This window comes from Vicia villosa, linkage group LG1 (assembly GCF_029867415.1).
Source record: "Vicia villosa cultivar HV-30 ecotype Madison, WI linkage group LG1, Vvil1.0, whole genome shotgun sequence".
Lineage (NCBI taxonomy): Eukaryota > Viridiplantae > Streptophyta > Magnoliopsida > Fabales > Fabaceae > Vicia > Vicia villosa.
The window spans coordinates 27,567,229-27,586,025 of record NC_081180.1 but is presented as its reverse complement, the minus strand read 5'-3'; the positions used below and the strand labels follow the sequence as shown (position 1 = coordinate 27,586,025).

Below are 18,797 nucleotides of genomic sequence, written 5' to 3'. Positions count from 1 at the left end.
TCACTTCATCTAAAAACCTTCTTGCATCATCATGCATGATTATCTAAAAACCTTTTTCATCTAATTCTTGTGAAAAGTGTTTGTACACAAAGTTGTGTAAGAATTTTGTGATATTCCTTTGTCTCCATGTTGATCATTATCAAAGAGACGAATGAAATCTTAGAAACAAAGAGGTTTCTAACTTCCACATTCAAGATGAAAAATCTTGAAATAGTGGGCACTCTTTGCGATCAAAGTAAAACGAAAGAGTGGGGGTTGAGAAAACCACATTCAAGATGAAAGATCTTGGACTAATTGACACTCTTTTGGAGATCAAAGTAATACAAAAATAGTGGGGGTTATAAACTTAGTCAAAGACACTTTGAGAAAGTTCTTGATAAGTTCAAACTATCACGTTTCAAGAAAGTGAATATTCAATTTGATCTTAGTGTCAAAATGATGATGAAAGAGATGTGGCTTTATTAGAATACGCAAGTGAAATTGGTGTTCTAATGTAATGTACTAGACCTGACATAGCATTTGCACTTAGTAAATGAGTAGATTTACTAGCAATCCAAATGGTGAGCATTCCAAGGAAATCACAAGGATTTTGATTATCTTTCAAAACAAAATCTTGACCTCCATTATGGTAGGTTTCCTACCATAGTAGAAGGATATACCAATATGAGTTGGATATCGAGTGTTGGAGTTCATATATTTACAACTAAGTGGATATGTACACTAGTTGGGGTGAGATTTCTTGGAAGAGCAATAAATAAAGATGCATGACTATCTTGGCCATGAAGCCATAGTGTGTGGATATTTCTACCACTGGTCAAAAAAGTTGAATGATTGAGGGACCTTCTGTTGGAAGTTCCATTGGCTATAAACACGGTGTTTCAAAGGTGTTAACACAACGTGACAGTTAAGCCAGTTTAGCAAAAGAATTCAGATAAGTGTAAAATGAAAAGTTTGGGCACTGAGGCCTTAGATATTCTTTCGTGAGAAAATTGATTAAAGATGTAATCATTTCATTCACATATATACGATCGATCTATAATTTGAATGATTCATTTACTAAACCAATGGTCATGGATTAGTAAAGACAATCTCAAAAAGTGTGAGGTTGAAACTCCTTGAATAAGTGTTCCAACAATGATAGCAACCCAATCTGAAGTTAATACATCTTAACCTAAGATTCAATGGGTAACAACAAGTCGTTGATTTGGAAGTTGGTGCAACATTTTGTGACAATGTTGACTATTATATAATTGAGGGTTGAGTTTTTATAGAAACTCTTAATGAGGTTCTATATCGAGGAGGATATGTATCTCAAGAAATAGATACAAATTGAACTTCACCTATATGAATTTCAAGATGGTGCCATCTTAAAGTGAGAGTTGGAGTTTCTCTCATAAAAAATTCATGAAAACAGGAAAAGCACATGGCCATAAATAGTGCTAGGCGAGATATGTAGGCGAAGAACCTTTAAAGAGTGTGTGTATAGTAACGCCGGTCTGATCACATGGGATAACGGTTCAAAGCATAGCTACCTAACGTTCCGATTAGGCTTTGCGTTGTCTTTACTAAGGTTAAGTTCAAATCGAAAGATACCTAACTGTATTAACACTCTTTTGCTTTCTATATTCTGGAATTAGACTTGTCATTATTAGAACAAGTGGGGGATTGTTGCAAATTATTAATGATAATTAATAATATGATTATGTTCCAAAATGACAAGGAAAATATGTTATTATTTGAATTTTGAATTCGAAGAGTGGTAACTCTTCATGGAATATTGCAACTGTTGGTGAACCATGCTGTGGGCCAAAAGTCATAACTCTTGGAAAAGAAATTGTTTCACCAAGGGTCGCTACCTTGTGAAACAATATCAGCATGGCCTATAAAAGCATAATTTCGGATTCATAATTTAAAAAATCAGAAAAATGCAAATCCTCTAAAATAATTCCAGAGCACTCTTCGCTACATTCGAGTTTTCGCCGGTCTTGCGCAAACTCGAGAAGGCTGAATTATCCTGGGTATTCCTGCGTAGAAACTCCAAGACAAATTGGGAGTGCTTGAAATACTATAAGGAAAGTGTTTCGTGCACGATTCTAGCCTCGATTCCATTCGGTTTCAATTGATTTTCTAACAGGAGCTTCGCGGTCATCGGCAAGGCGGTGGTTGCGGATTTGGTGGCGGTTCTTGTGTGCGGCTGTTTTGTTTCTCTTTCTCTATTGTATTTTGTTTTTCTTTCACAACCTGTAAACAAACTGAAAAAAAGAAAAGTAGTACTAATAATGAAATAAAGATAGAATTATCATGAATTTTGAAATGGTTATTTGGTGGGATTAATTGTGATGTTAAGCATCATGTGATTTCTGCAGGTTAGATTATGTGAAGGTGGATGATTTTAACAAAAAAGGATGAAACTTTTATTTCTGAGGAATATATTTACATATTGTGGTTTTGATGGTAGATTAGGATGTGATTTAAGTGATATAGGTTTGTATTGTAAAAGATAGTTTCATGGTGCATTGAGAAAGACAAGGTTTTTTGTTTGTTGGGAAAATGATTTGAGAAAAGTATCTCCTCCTGGTGTTTGTACGTGAATGAGTTTTTATAATCTCATAAATTTGCCCAAATGGTATCAAACAAGATATTAATTGATATAATGAGCCTAGTCAACCATGATTAATCCCTTTTAATATTTGAAGATTTTTGTCTTGAAGATGTTTTGGTATGTTTGAAGATTTTAACGTGTGAATATTTTGGAATTAATTGGAAAGTCTTTTTTTTGTTATTTTTGTGAATATAATGGAAAAATTAATAATTAATAATAATAAAAAATTAAAATAAAAAACGAAAATTAACATAATAAAATTATTTTTGTGATTTTTTAATAAAATACTACTAAAATAAAGTTAGAAATAAATAAAAATGGAAAATGTCAGAAGTGGGATTTGAACCCGAGACCTTGTACCTGTCAGCCTTACTTGTTTACCAATTAAGCTACATTATTTATTCGAAATAAAAAACCAATTGAAAGTGTATGAAGCATCGGCCAGTATTTTGCTATTCATTAAAATATAAATAATTTAAGAGTAAATTATTATATTTTAAAATAGACTCTAAATCGAATATTTATAAAATTCAGGATATCAATGTAAATGAACCCGAGATTTTATAAAATCCAATTTTAAAAATAGTTTTGAATTTTTGAAAAGTGTGGGCAAATTTTGGGGTATGACAATAGAGCAACAACCTTCTAAAGTGTTGCTTTCCAACTAATTGCAGTGCCAAACATAGTGAAAACATATCCAGAAATAGATTTTTCGGAATCCATATAACCTGCATAATCAGAGTCGACATATCCTTCTATTACTGATTTACTATCTTCACCCAAGGCTCCACCATAAATTAGAACTCTATTCAGAGACCCATTTATGTACCTTAAAATCCACTTCAATGCTTGCCAGTGAGCCTTTCCAGGGTTCGCCATGTACCTGCTTACAAGACTTACTGCATATGCTATATCGGGTCTAGTATAGACCATATCATACATCAAAGAACCAACTATATTAGCATATGGGATGCTATTCATATAGGCTCTTTCAACATCAGTACTGGAACACTGATCAATACTCAGCTTGAATTGAGGGTTTGTTGGAGTCACAACTGGCTTCGAATTCGACATACCAAATTTTTCGAGAATCTTTCGTAGATATGCCTCTTGAGATAAGCATAACTTCGAATTCTTTCTATCTCTTCGAATGTCAATTCCAAGAATCCTGGAAGCAGCTCCCAGATCCTTCATATCAAACTCCTTATTGAGTTCAGCCTTCACCCTCGTCACATCTTCAACATTGTTGCTTGCTATGAGAATATCATCCACATAAAGCAACAAAATAACAAATGAATTACCAGGCCAAAATCTGAAGTAAACGTAGTGGTCGAACTGATTTCTAATGAAACTTATGCGTGCCATGAACTTGTCGAATCTCCTATTCCACTGTCGAGGAGATTGTTTCAGCCCATACAAATATCTCTTTAAATTGCACACACAATCTTCCTTCCCCTTTTCGACATACCCTTCAGATTGCCTCATCAGGATCGTTTCATCTAGATCACCATACAAGAACGCAGTCTTCACATCCATCTGTTCCAGTTCAAGATCGAACTGTGCCACCATGGCAAGCAACATTCGAATGGACTTATGCTTCACAACAGGAGAAAACACATCATTGAAGTTGACACCTTCTTTCTGAGTGAAACCCCTTGCAACTAACCTTGCCTTGTATCTTTTCGACGTCACTCCTTCAATTCCTTCCTTAACTTTGAAAATCCATTTACAGCTGACTAACCTTGCCCCAGCAGGTTTCTTGATCAGTTCCCAAGTATGATTATCATGAAGAGATTTCATTTCATCATCCACGGCCTTCAGCCATTCAGTTTTATTTCGACTTCTCATAACTTCCTTATAGTCTCTAGGTTCTTCGTCTAGAACCTCACTTGCAGAGATTAAGGCATAAGCTATAAGATCTGCATATCCAAGTCTCTGAGGTGGCTTGATGACTCTTCTCGACCTATATCTCGATAATAGGTAGTCATCGTCAGTTTCCTCAACTTCAGCATCTTCTGCTTCTTCTTCGACTTTATCTGGGATATGCAATTCAGCATCAACATGCTCCACCTCAACAGGAATCTCTACCTGTTCCAGCTCTTCGCCAGATGTTTCTGTACTTCGACCAACATCATTAGTTTTCTTAAAAGCCATTTCAGCTTCATTGAAAACTACATCTCGACTGGTGATACACCTCCTGTGACCTGGCTCTAGGCACCACAGCCTATAAGCTTTGACTCCTTCAGGGTATCCCATGAACATACATTTCAGAGCTCTAGGTTTGACCTTGTCTTGCCTAATGTGAGCATAGGCTACGCAGCCAAATACTCTCAGTTTGTCGAGATCTGGTGGATGTCCCGACCAAACTTCTTCAGGTGTCTTCATATCTAACGCTGTCGAAGGACATCTGTTTATCAGATATGTTGCTGTCGAAACAGCCTCAGCCCAGAACACCTTCGTTAACCCCGCACTAGTCAACATGCATCTGACTCTCTCCAAAATAGTTCGATTAAACCTTTCAGCCAAACCATTTTGCTGTGGAGTACCTGCAGTAGTTCTATGCCTTGCAATACCAGAGGCAGCACAAAAACTGTCGAATGCCTCATTGCAAAATTCAAGGCCATTGTCGGTTCTCAACCTCTTGACCTTTCTGCCAGTCTGATTTTCAACCAGAGTCTTCCAACTTTTGAAATTCTCAAAAGTTTCATTCTTAGTCTTCTGGATGAATACCCATAATTTTTTGGAATAATCATCTACTATGGATAGAAAATACCTTGCTCCTGAATGTGATGGACACCTTGCAGGCCCCCAAAGATCAGCATGGATGTAATCAAGGGATCCATGTGTTCTTTGTTTGCCTTTGTTGAACTTCACTCTGCAAGATTTTCCAAGTACACAGGGTTCACAAAACTTCAGCTTTTCGACTTTGTCTCCACCAAGCAGATTTTGTTTCCCTAATTCGACCAGACCCCTTTCACTGACATGGCCCAATCTCATGTGCCAGATTTCTGTTTTTGACAAAGGTTTCGTGGATGCAACATTTGTCGAACCACTTACAACTTCAGCCTCAAGGGTATACAAGCCTTGTTTCTTCACGCCTCTCAAGACTTCCTTCAAACCCTTCATGACTCCTAGGATACTTTTCTCTCCTTGGAAAACATATCCTTTCTTGTTGAATTCACCAAGAGAAAGCAGATTTCTCTTCAAATCAGGAACATACCTGACTTCAGTCAACAACCTTATTGACTCATCATGGAGCTTGAATCTCACAGATCCAACACCTGCAATCTTGCAAGCCTTGTTGTTTCCCAGCAATACTGATCCACCATCTTGATCACATAATTCCTCGAACAAGTCTTTGTTTGGAGTCATGTGCCAAGTGCAACCTGAATCCATAATCCACTCCTTCTTAGAGTCACTGCTTGAAACCACAAGAACATCAGATGATTCGAAATCATCTTGAACAATGGCAGCGTTGCCATTATCCTTACCTCCATGATATTTCAGGCGTTCAGGGCACACCTTTCTTGTGTGACCCTCATTCTTACAATGGTAGCATCGAATGCCAGATGCTTCGCCACTGTAAGACTTTGACTGGCTTTTGCCTTTCTTCTTGTCGAACTTACCATCCTTTCGTAAGAGTTTTCCTTTAACGGCCAAACCTTCGCCAACAGTCGAAGGTTTATGCTCCTTTCGTTCATTCAAGTCCTTAGAGTACAAGGCTGATTGAACTTCTTCAAACGTCAGGGACTCCCTTCCATACAAGAGAGTTTCTTTGAAGTGAGCATGTGATCGAGGCAAAGAACACAATAGTAACAGCGCTTGATCTTCATCATCGATCTTCACATCAATATTTTCAAGATCAAGAATCAGCTTGTTGAACATATCCAACTGCTCAGCCAATACTTTGTCTTCAATCATCTTGAATGAATACAAAGCTTGCTTCAGGTAGAGTCGATTTACTAGAGATTTGGTCATATACAAACTTTCAAGTTTCACCCATAACCCTGATGCCGTCGTCTCCTTTGATACCTGTCTGATAACCTTATCACCAAGGCTTAACAAAATTGCGCTGTGAGCTTTCTCGATTATATTCGTCTTCTCTGCTGCCGTCAATTCTGCATTCATGGCTGCCTCTCCCTTCAACGCTTCCAAACAACCCTGCTGAACCAGTAGGGCTTTCATCTTCAAGCGCCACAGACCGAAATCATTCACTCCGGTGAACTTTTCAATCTCATACTTTGTTGAAGGCATCTTCTCCATGCTCACCACACCAATTTGTTGTGAAAAACGATACCAATAATAAAGTATAATAGGGAATTGGGGAACAGAAGAAGAGGAACACAAGAATTGGTTATAACTGCTATTCTTTCACTTTCTCTTAAAACAAGATTACAAGTTTACAAGAATAACAAATAACCTCTCTCACCCTAAATTAGGATTTGCAGCTTAGCAATGATGAGAGACTAGTATGCTATTTATAATAAAACCTAACATACTAACTAATGGGCTTTTTCAGCAAGGCCCATTACACAAGCCAACTTAATAAACAAGCTAACTTAACAAATTAGGGTTTAAACACTAAAACCTAATTTAACATGCTAACAACCCTAGCATCTTCGGCATCTGCATGTTAGACCCATCTTCGACTACAGCATGCACACTTCGACACCAGCATGTGAACAATCCTTCGACTTCATGCTTAACTCTGTCGAACTGTTGAACCAAGAAACTACCCTTCGACAATACTAGAGTTCGATCCAATATCTCACATGTCTAACAAAGCAGAAGAAACCTACGAAGAACGATCGAAATCAGAAATAACCGAAATCAAAGAAAAATTTAAGTTTTATATAAACTTACAACAAAGATGAGAGCTAACTATAGAAAACATGAGAACACCATGAATCGATTTTTGCTATTCCAATGTTTGGTATCGATGTGTGGAAGCCTATTTGTAGAGGGGAAGAATAGAGGGTAAGAAGCATTGATAACCAAAAACGTGTGCAAAATTTAAAAGGGTTTACATTGGAAAGTAACACAAGGATTTGGTTGTTCAACTTCGCATTTAAAGTTTGTAGGGAAAAATAGAAAACCTGAGATACATTCAAGCAGCAAAGTTTGGCTAATCAATGAAAAGGATATTTGGAACTTTTCCAAAACATCTTGTCTTCTTTTATATGGTAGATTGTTTTAGAAATAATGAATAATTACCAAAACAATTTTTAATTTTAATTTCTTAGTTTAAATATATTTTTATTTTATTGATTTAATTTAAATATTTATTAGAATATTAACTTTGAGAGTTTATTTTCTATTTTTTTTTTTAGTTTTTTAATCATTTATAATATATTAATAGCTTATATTTTGATCTCCTATATTAATAAAAAAAAATTGATCCACATTTCTAAAATCATTTTTTTAATCTTAGATTCAACTATTCTTAAATTTTGTTGGTCTCCTCATTTTTTATGATGTGGACTATGTTGAATAAATATTTTTCACGTTAATATTTAAGTTAAATGTATAATAAATTTATTTTTTAATAACTTATAAATTTAATCAAATTATTTTTTTCCATTTAAAAACTGATTGATTTAAGGGAACCTATCATCCATAATAATTTTAGAAAAGACTCCATGAAAATAGTGAAGAGGATAAAGCACTAGACATCAAGACTTCTTAGTTATGCAGGTAGAATGCAACTTATTAGAAGCGTTGTTATTGATGTGGCAAATTGTTGGATGTAGGTTTTTCCTCTGCCTCAAAAAATGATTCTTGAAATAAAAGCGATTTGTCAGAGTTTCTTGTGGAGTGGCCCTGACATGGTTACAAGGAAAGTTCCAATTTCTTAGGAGAATATCTGTGACCCTACAAATGCAGGAGGCCTCAACATCACCTCCCTTGAGGAGTGGAACCAAGAAACCGTTGGAAAGCTTTTATGGAACTTGCAAACAAAGCAGGGTAAGTTTTGGGTCAGGTGGGTTAATAGCTACTACCTCAAAGGGCAAGATGTGTTGCAGTGGACTATTTCTGCTAGCTGCTCATGGATGTAAAAGAGAATAATAAAATGCAGAGAAATAATATGGAACACTACTTGTTTAGTAGAAGTTATGGACACAGGGACTTATATAACTAGATATATGTATAAGGAGCTTAGAGGAGAAAAACAACAAGTGAATTGGAGGAATATTATGCTTGATAATCATGCTAGGCCTTGTGCGCTTTTTACGCTTTGGATGAACTTGAATGGAAAACTGCCTACTAAAGACATGGTGATGCGCTTTGGTTTCATTGCAGAAGCAAAGTGCAGTTTTTGTGATGAACAAGAAGCTATTGATCACGTGTTTTTTTTTGCGTAAAGGGAGTAACTACATTTGGCAAGATGTTCTTAGGTGGATGCATATTCAAAAATTGCCAGAAAACTAGAAGAAAGAAGTGAATTGGATGATGAAGGAAGCCAACAAAAAAGGAAGAAAGACTCATGTCATGAAGATTGCTTTTGCTGAAACAATTTATGAGGTTTGGCGGAATCGTAATAACTTGTACTTTTCAAATAGATATATAGATCATTTGATGGTGAATAAAATTAAGCATAATATTATTGTTAGATGTCTTATGAAAAGGTTGGATAGTCATGTGAATGTTGCCAAAAATTGTATAGAATAGGTTGGATAGTCTCCTGGATCCTAAGAATCGGTTGTATTAACGGTTTTGTTTTAGTTTAATGAGATATAGTGCGTTTATTAAAAAAAAAAAAAAGACTCCATGAAAATGTGAACTTTAAGGTTGAATTATTTTATATAGTCAAATCTCACAGCCTTGTTACAAAATTTTTAAGAAATATTTTGATTTTCTATTTTTAAAATATGATTTTTAGATTGTCTTAAAGTTAATCTTTGCTTCTCCGTATTCAAAATTTTCTTGAGTTTGTTTGTTTCAGTTTAAAAAAATATATTTCTTCTTTGTATTTTAAATAATTGTTTTTTAAAATAGATTTAAATAGTCATTCGATCCTTGTAAGTTGGTGTGTTTTTTATTTTGGTCACTGTATCTTATTTTTCTTGAAAATGGTCCCTGAATGTTAAAATCCTTTTAGTTTTAGTCTCTAAAATTAAAATTTGCAGGAAAATCTGTAAGAAACCTGCAGATTTTCATTCGAATTTTCATTTTAGGGACTAAAATCAATAGAAATTTAACATTTGAGGACTTTATCCCTAAAAATAAAAATACAGGGACAAAAAACAAAATCACGTTAACTTACATGGACCAAAATACTATTAAAACTTTTAAAACTTTTGATATTTGTTTTTCTAAATTTAAAAGACTAATTTAAACACCATATAACATAAATAAATATACATTATTGAAAAGATTAACACGTCAAATTCACAATTTTTTTAAACATAATGTATTTTAAAAATAATTTTTATAAAAATCTATTTGAAATAGTTTTAAAATTAAGTGATTTTTTGAAAATTTGATATTCAAAAATAGTTTCACTAAAATAATAAAATATTTAAAAATAATATTTTAATAACAACTATTCAGATCAAATTTTTTATTTGAAACTTTTATAAAAAAGTTTCTTTTGTAATTTTTTTACATGAACTATACAAATTATTTTAAAAAAACATTTTAAAATCTAAAAGAGTTTAATGGTAGTACACTGACAGTATAAACTAACTTTACACATACAACCAAACAAAATTCTTGCACTTGCGATGTCATATTAGTTTTTTTTAATTAAAATTATATTTTAATTAAATACATGGTTGTGATTGGTTGACTGCGTAAAAATATTTTACGCTGTCAGTGCATGTCCCTTTTTCTCATTCTAAAATCAAAATTGATTTTCTTTTTAAGATCAATTTCTGCCTTTTATCATTTTCGAGAATCCATATAAATATTAATAGAAAACAAATAAATTTTTAATTTTTCTAGTGGAAAAAGAAAATTTTAGTTTGAATACTTTAAGTTATTTTTGTAACGAGAAATAATTTGGGTGTATTAGTGAACTATAAGTGGGTTATTGGGTTGGAGCCCAATTCCTCTTTCATATTTCATCTATAACCTAGACACTACAACTCAGAAAACGGAGAGTGCCGCTAAGAAGAAAAGTTGCAAACAACAAGATCGATCATGTTTCTGCCTCACGAATTGATTATCCAAATCTTACTGAGGTTGCCGGTAAAGTCTCTTTTACGTTTCAAGTCTGTTTGTAAGTTGTGGTTTTCTCTTATTTCTCATGATCCCCATTTTGCAAATTCACATTTTCAACTTAACTCTGCAACACACACTCGTAGAATTCTATTAATATCATATAGAACTCTTCAATCTCGATCCATAGATTTTGAAGCATCGTTTCACGATGACAATGCTTCTTTTTCACACAACCTTGATTCTATCTTTCCAAAGGATTTTAGAGGTTTTGAAATTAGAGGATCATGTAGAGGTTTCATACTTTTCTGCAGTTCCTTAAACATCTACCTTTGGAATCCATCCACTGGAGTTCATAAACAATTTCCTTTATCTCCTTTTGGTTCCATTTTACATACTGAATATTTCTATGGTTTTGGGTATGACGATTCAACCGATGATTATTTGGTTGTTTCAATGTCTCGCATTAATTCAAGAGATCCTCCGTTACGCTTGGAGTACTTCTCATTGAAATCTAATACATGGAAACAAGTTGAGGGTCCTTACCTCCCTTATGGATTCCAGGAGTATGAGCCCAAAGGTGGTTTGCTCTATAAGGGAGCTATTCATTGGGTGGCTTTTCGCTATGATTTACAAAGTGATGGTATTGTTGCATTTGATTTATACGAAAGGAAACTTTCGTATATGCCTTTGCCGAGTGATTGTTATGGTAGTCCTTCGGATAGAGGTTTGTGGATATATGGAGAATTTCTCAGTGTATATACTTGGAATTATAGTAATGATACGGTTGAAATATGGGTGATGAAAGAATACAAAGTTAACTCCTCTTGGACTATGACTCTTGTTCTTCCTATTGATCCCTTTTTTCCTTTGTGTTGTGCAAAAAATGGTGATATTATTGGAACAGATGGTGAAGATGAATTGGTGAAGTGTGATAAAAGTGGACAGTGTCTGGAGCAACATTCTTATCCTAATTACGATCTTACATGTGAATTGACTATGCATATAGATTCTCTGCTTTCACTCCCCGGTGGTGATGGTGACAACCAACAAGCTTAGGATGCTTCACTATTTTCTTGATATTTATATTGAACTATAGCATAGCTCCTACTGTAACAATGCAGGTTTCCCCAAGTGGCTTTGTATGTAGAGTCTTCGCATTCATGGTGAATTGAGAAAGCTTAAGAAGATGACGGACGCAAACTAGAAGAATGAAGAAGAATGATGTTTTGAATCATATGTTTGGATGCAATTGTAGGGTACTATGTCTTTGATTGCATTTGTAACGAGTAAGTGTGCCACATGAGCTAATGTTTATTGGTTGTTTGTATGATTCAATGTTGTTTATGCATGTAGATGGGTTTTATTCTAGTATATGTTTAGGTCAATGTTCATTGCTTGAAATTGTCTTATAAGGTTAATTATTCTGATGAGTTTATGCATGTTAAACAAGATCACTTAAAATTTGATCATAACTACATATCTATTTGAATGAAATAGAAGGTTTTATGGATGCCCAAAAAGAGTGTATATTTGATTTTAACTTGACCTGTTTTTATTAGATGATGAAAGGAAAGCAGAAATTATCTAAACAAGTTTTTTTCTTATTAGGTGTCATTGACAAAATAAACACTTAGCCTAACTATTGATTATGGTTTTCTCTCATCTCTCATGATCCTCACTTTGCTAATTCACAAGGAAGAGGTGGAAATTTAAATTGATTAGGGTGGTCATGAAATTGTTGTGTAAAACTTAATGAGGAAAATGTGAAGCAAGTGGTGAAACAAGTGATGAGGTTCATGATAGTAGAAATAAGAGAATGGATTAGATTGTACTGATGAGGTTATGATGAAGTTAGAAAAGCTTAAGAAGATGATCGACACAAATAAGAAGAATGAAGTTCTGAAATCATATGGTATATGAATGCATTTGTAAGGTGCTGAATGATAGAGTAATATGAGTTTGAACGGATTTGAAGGGTACTGAGTTTGTGGACAGTTTTTGAGTCAGAATGCCACACTAGCTAATGTAATATGTTATGAAATGTTTATTGGTTAACTATATGCAATCAGCTTATTGTTAACATATCGTTATGAAATGGTTATAGGTTAACTATTTGCAATTAGCTTATTTACATTGATAGCTTTGTTTCTTATTTAGATGCCATTGTCAAAACGAACAACTTAACATTTTTTTATACCGTTCATGATTGGCTCTTTAATCAGTCGGCAAATCTGAAAAAAGACCAGAGAAAATGTGGTTGAATTTTGCAGAGGAGAATGCTTCAAAGAAAACAATAGAGATAACTATTTGATTGACTCAATCATACAGTGATATCAAAGCTTTATATGCATGCAAATGCAAATACGATGTGCAGCAGTGTGAAATTTGAACAAGAAATTCAGTGGAGTAGGGATGAACCTCATAAAGAAGAGGTGAAATCTAAATTTGATTGAGGAAGAAAGTGAAGCTAAGCCGAGAAACAAGCGAAGAGAAAGAGATTCATGATAGTAGATTGTACCCAAGTGTTGGATATTATAGAAATAGGAGCTGTTAGAATTATATCATGTAGACTACATTACACAAGGCATTATGTAGGCTCGGGTATAATTTCTTTGAAATATGAAGAATAGTCTTTTAACCAATCAACACAAACTTATCACATAGTTGTAGTATGGTAGTAGTATCAGTTTAATGATACGTCTATTAAACATGAGTTTACTGTCCCGTAAACATGAGTTTAGAGTTAGGATCTAATTTTTAAAACTCTAAAATTTTAAAAGTAAATGATTTCTAAAATAAGGACCTATCCTTAAAAATTTAGGGGTCTAAAATTTAAAAGTAAATGAAAACCAATATTGGCCAGTTGCAACTTTATTTGATGAGCTTGTCAAAGACTGTACATAATAGACAAACATGTAAAGCTGGATTTGTAAAAAGTTGTAGACCATTAATAAGATTTGATGCATATTTTTTGAAAGGAGACTATGGGGGACAATTGGTGGTTGTTGTTAGAAGGGATGAGAATAATCAATTATTTCCAATTGCCTATGCTGTTGTAGAGGCTGAGACAGGATTCTTGGGAGTGGTTCATAAAGCTTCTGATCAAGGACTTGCAAGCCATAAATAATAGGCAATATGTTTTCATCTCTGACCAACAAAAGATATAGAGCCTGTTATATTGTGTTTTTATAGTTCATGTGCTTTTATTTCAGACTTGTATTAATGTATTATGTTTGTATTGTTTTACAGGGACTTGTCATGATGGTTTAAACGACTATGTTATTTTTGCCTTTCATTTTAATGGAAAGAGAAGTTTTGAGATGTATTTTCCAAATGTTTTTGACCAAGAATCAACTAATTGTGATTTGTGGGTATTTGGTGAATTCCTTAATCTATGGGGCTATGGAGCACCGTTCTTTTGTTAATATATGAGTTATGAAAGAATACGGACTGCATTCGTCCTGGACTAAGACTCTTTGTTTTGTCTATTGTTGCCGTTCCGACTCGGTACTTTTATCCAATATGTTGTACAAGAAATGGTGAAATTATTGGAACATATGGTGGTACTGGATTGGTTAAATACGGTGACAAAGGACAATTGTTAGAGCATCGTTCATATTGTAATGATCTTGAAGGATCTCAAGTAGTTGTGTATATAGTCTCTGCTTTCACTCTCTTCTGACAATGAACAAGCTTAAGAAGATGACACAATCAAGAATAATGAGGTATACTATATTTATCTTATTCATCTTGTACTATAGTATGAACTATAGGAATGCTCCATTCAGTAAGGTATTGGAGGGTAATATGATGAGCCAGTATGCTACCTGAGCTCATGTAATATGTTATGGAATATTTATTTGTCAACTGTTTGTAATATGTTTGTTTAAAATGTTGAAACCTTTAATTGCCTGTGTTTTTGTGTGGTTAACTGTTATTGTTATTTATGCATGTGTGTAACAGATTAAGTTCTAACGTATGTTGAGGTCCATGTTTAAAATGGTTTTGTATTGTATTTATAATTTATTTGATGAGTTTATGCATTACATGACTCTGACTCAAAGCACTTTATTAGAAATTTTATCATGGCCACATTTGTATTTGAAGGAAATCTAAGGTTATGTTCTCTAATTTCAGTGGACTCTAGTTACTCTGGCTCTTGCCATTTATCTATTACAAGCTAGAAATAAAAACTCCAATTAATGAGTTACATCGATAAGAAAGAAAATTACTACCGGAAGCATTTTATTTTTAAAACTAGAATCAAAGCATACATGATAGCTTTGCATACATGCTTTAAAGAAACTGTGATTTGCGCAGTGAAAACAAGGCAAAACAATAGTTTGATAATAGATTGAATGAAGAAACATGTCAGTGAAGTGTTAGCTATGTGATAATAGTTTGATCTTGAATGCCAGTTTAATTGATAATAATTCTCTTCTACCTCAAATTTTGTTATTGTAAAAAGAATAAAAAAGAATGAAGAAACATATTATAGAGAGCTCATTCTGTCACTGAACACCTTATGTAAAAAACATATTGCCACATTTGTAATTTATTTGATGAGTTTATGCATTACATGACTCTAATTTCAGTGGACTCTAGTAACTTTGCTCTTGCCATTAATCTATTACAAGCTAGAAATAAAAACTCCAATTAATGAGTTACATCGATAAGAAAGAAAATTACTACTGGAAGCATTTTATTTTTAAAACTAGAATCAAAACATACAGTTTCTTTGCATACATGCTTTAAAGAAACTGTGATGTGCGCAGTGAAAACAAGGCAAAACAATAGTTTGATAATAGATTGAATGAAGAAACATGTCAATGAAGTGTTAGCTATGTGATAATAGTTTGATCATGAGTGCCACTTTAAATGATAATAATTCTCTTCTACCTCAAATTTTGTTATTGTAAAAAGAATAAAAAAGAATGAAGAAACATATTATAGAGAGCTCATTCTGTCACTGAACACCTTATGTAAAAAACATATTGCAAGCAGTCATCAACAAACCTTAAATTTCCCAGAGTTCAATAACTTTATTTTTTAGCCAAAGACAAAGATATTTTATTAATAGCTATAAACTCACCCAAACACAAGATACCAGGATGGAAGAGTATAAACATAAAGCTATATATCAGAGTCAGATTTCAGCTTCTTTAAACTAACAGACACTCAATAATGCCATGAGATGAGACTGAACCTTGTCTATGGGTTGCTACCCTCAGCCCCCTCACCTATAATTCCAAGTGTCACAATGATTTGACACTGCAGAGGCAAAAGTTATGACACTCATGAGCATGCAGAAATAGAAGCATGGAAAATGATCATAGCTATTGCACTGTTGTATCAAACAAAGAATTATGTGAAAAGAGGTAGTGAACACGGTGATTTCAAGGCATCCTGTTTTTCAATTTTTAGTGGTTACTGAGCATTAATTCAATTAAAATAAATTTCAGAATTTTTACAAATAATAAAAAGTGATTTATATTGTAATTAACCAGGTCAGCCATGCCACCTAAGCTTTTTTAATGACACATCAGCGTTTTGGGAGGGGGGGAGTGGAGGTTAGGACCAAAATCGTGGATTTCAAAGAGGCAGGACCATTTTCGTGAGTTGGTTAAAACACGAGGACCAAAAGTGTAATTAAGCCTAAATTCTAATGTATGTTGAGGTCCATGTTTAAAATGGTTTTGTATTTATAATTTATTTGATGAGTTTATGCATTACATGATTCTGACTCAAAGCACTTTATTAGAAATTTTATCATGGCCACATTTGTTTAATAATAGATTGAATGAAGAAACATGTCAGGGAAGTGTTAGCTATGTGATAATAGTTTGATCATGAGTGCCAGTTTAATTGATAATAATGCCAAGTGTCACAATGATTTGATATCAATTAGACACTGCAGAGACAATTGTTAATTAGAATTGGAACAATGTTTGAAAGAAGAATTTAATAAGGTTTCCTTTTTCGGAAGGATGCTATTCTATGTTCAAAACATCTGTTAAATCATCTTATAAGATGTTAACCTCCACTAATGATGCTTGGGAATGAGGCGTTAAATGTTAAGTTGTAGCATAAATTCATACTGTCATAGAATTAATTTACAATTTTTAAAAAAATGTTGGGTCAATTTGGTAATTTAGAAAATATGAGGACCAGTTTGCAAAATTTGAAGAAATAATAGTAAGAAATATATTCTATGGAGTATGAGAGAAATTTCAAATTCTTTGGTTTTTTGTGTCATTTCAAAATGATTAAATTTAACTTAGATAAACTACTCTATAAATTTTCATCATTTTAACAATTATTCATTTTTGTATCCAAACAATAAATTTCATGAAAATCATTTTAAATTCCCTCGAAACATTACAATACCTCATTAAAATGCTTCATTCAAACACACTCTTAGATTGTGTTTGGATGAGGTAATTGAAAATTTTAAAGGAAATTAAAATTCAAAGCAATTCAAAAAATTCTATTGAAATCCATTCATTTTAAAATTATTTGTTTAGATGGAATATTAAGATAATTCATTGTTAAATTCTTGGGGTCATTTTTTATAAAATTTAAAAATTTTGGACCAAATTAAAAAATTGAAAAGTAGGGACCAATTTGCAATTTTTAAAAATTTGAAGGACCAAATTGTAAATTTTGAAAATTATTAAGGGCTAATTTGCAATTTTTTGAAAATTTTCGGGTCAATTTTGGAAAATATGAGGACCAATTTGTAAATTTTGAAAAAATAATAGTAACAAACACATTCTATGGAGTATGAGAGGAATTTCAAATTATTTGATTTTTGATGTCATTTCAAAATGATTAAATTTAACTTAGATAAAATACTCTATAAATTTTAATCATTTTAACAATTCTTCATTTTTGTATCCAAACAATAAATTTTGTGCAAATTATTTTAAATTCTCTTAAAACATTACATTACCTCATTAAAATATTTCATCCAAACACAGTCTTAAATTAATTAAATAATGTGATTCATGAATTTTCTTTTATGCAAATGAAAGTGTTGAATTATTCAATTACTTCTAATATTTAACAACTTTTTATATTTTAGTAATTTATAGATTGAACTTAAGAAATAATTTCCCTTTTAACATTAGGTTTTGTTTTGTGACTTAAATTAGAATAACTATTCATTAAATAATTGTTTAAAAATATATTAGATCATGTTAATGTAATTCTAGATTTGTTCACCTAAAATATCATAGAAAAAAGAGATTTTGACACAAGACACTATCCTTAGTTATTTTGTTGGTATATTCCGTTGTATTAAATAGTGAATAAAATGATATTCAATAGTCCTAGTCAATTTTTAAAACATTGTTAATTTTAATCATTTGCAAACTCAATCATCAATTGCAAATCTTCATATTTCATCACCTAAATATATTTTCTAATTAATCTCAATTTCTATAAAGACAAAATTTGAATTATTTGTGACGAATTTTAATAGATTTACCAAATATCTATAGGATGTCTCATTGTTATTGTTGTTGTCGATAAAAATGTTCGTCAAAAGGATTGAGTGGTTGACTTGACTATCCCACCTTATAAAGAAATTTGTGAAGAGTTCAGAAGAAGGATTAAAAAACATTCAAGCCCCACATTACTTATATCAAAAGAAATAAACAAATATAAAATTTTATTTCAAACAGATTTGTTGTAGTGAATTGAATTGTATAATATATTTCTTCATATTTATAAAGATGAATTATTGATTTTTCTCTTATTTTTTCATCAATTTTCTTATATAAATACATGTGCTCATCTACATTCGAGGGAGGAGGAAAAATTGTACAGAAACTCTACTGAAATGACCCACAAATCTCCTCCCAAATTCAATCTGTAAATTCCTTCTCTAAAATTCTGCAGAATTCACCTTCACTGATCTATACAATAACTCCAAATAGCCATGTAACCTTTAATACATAACTTTCATAAACCTGCAAAAAATTAATCAATAATATCCAAACAACTCCACAAATATTCATCAAAACTAATC

At 32.7% G+C, this 18,797-nt stretch overlaps 1 pseudogene; it reads left to right on the top strand.

Annotated features, from left to right (window-relative positions):
* The first annotated feature begins 10,720 nt into the window (after positions 1-10,720).
* On the top strand, positions 10,721-16,091 carry LOC131632280 (F-box/kelch-repeat protein At3g06240-like; annotated as a pseudogene).
* The last annotated feature ends 2,706 nt before the right edge of the window (positions 16,092-18,797 follow it).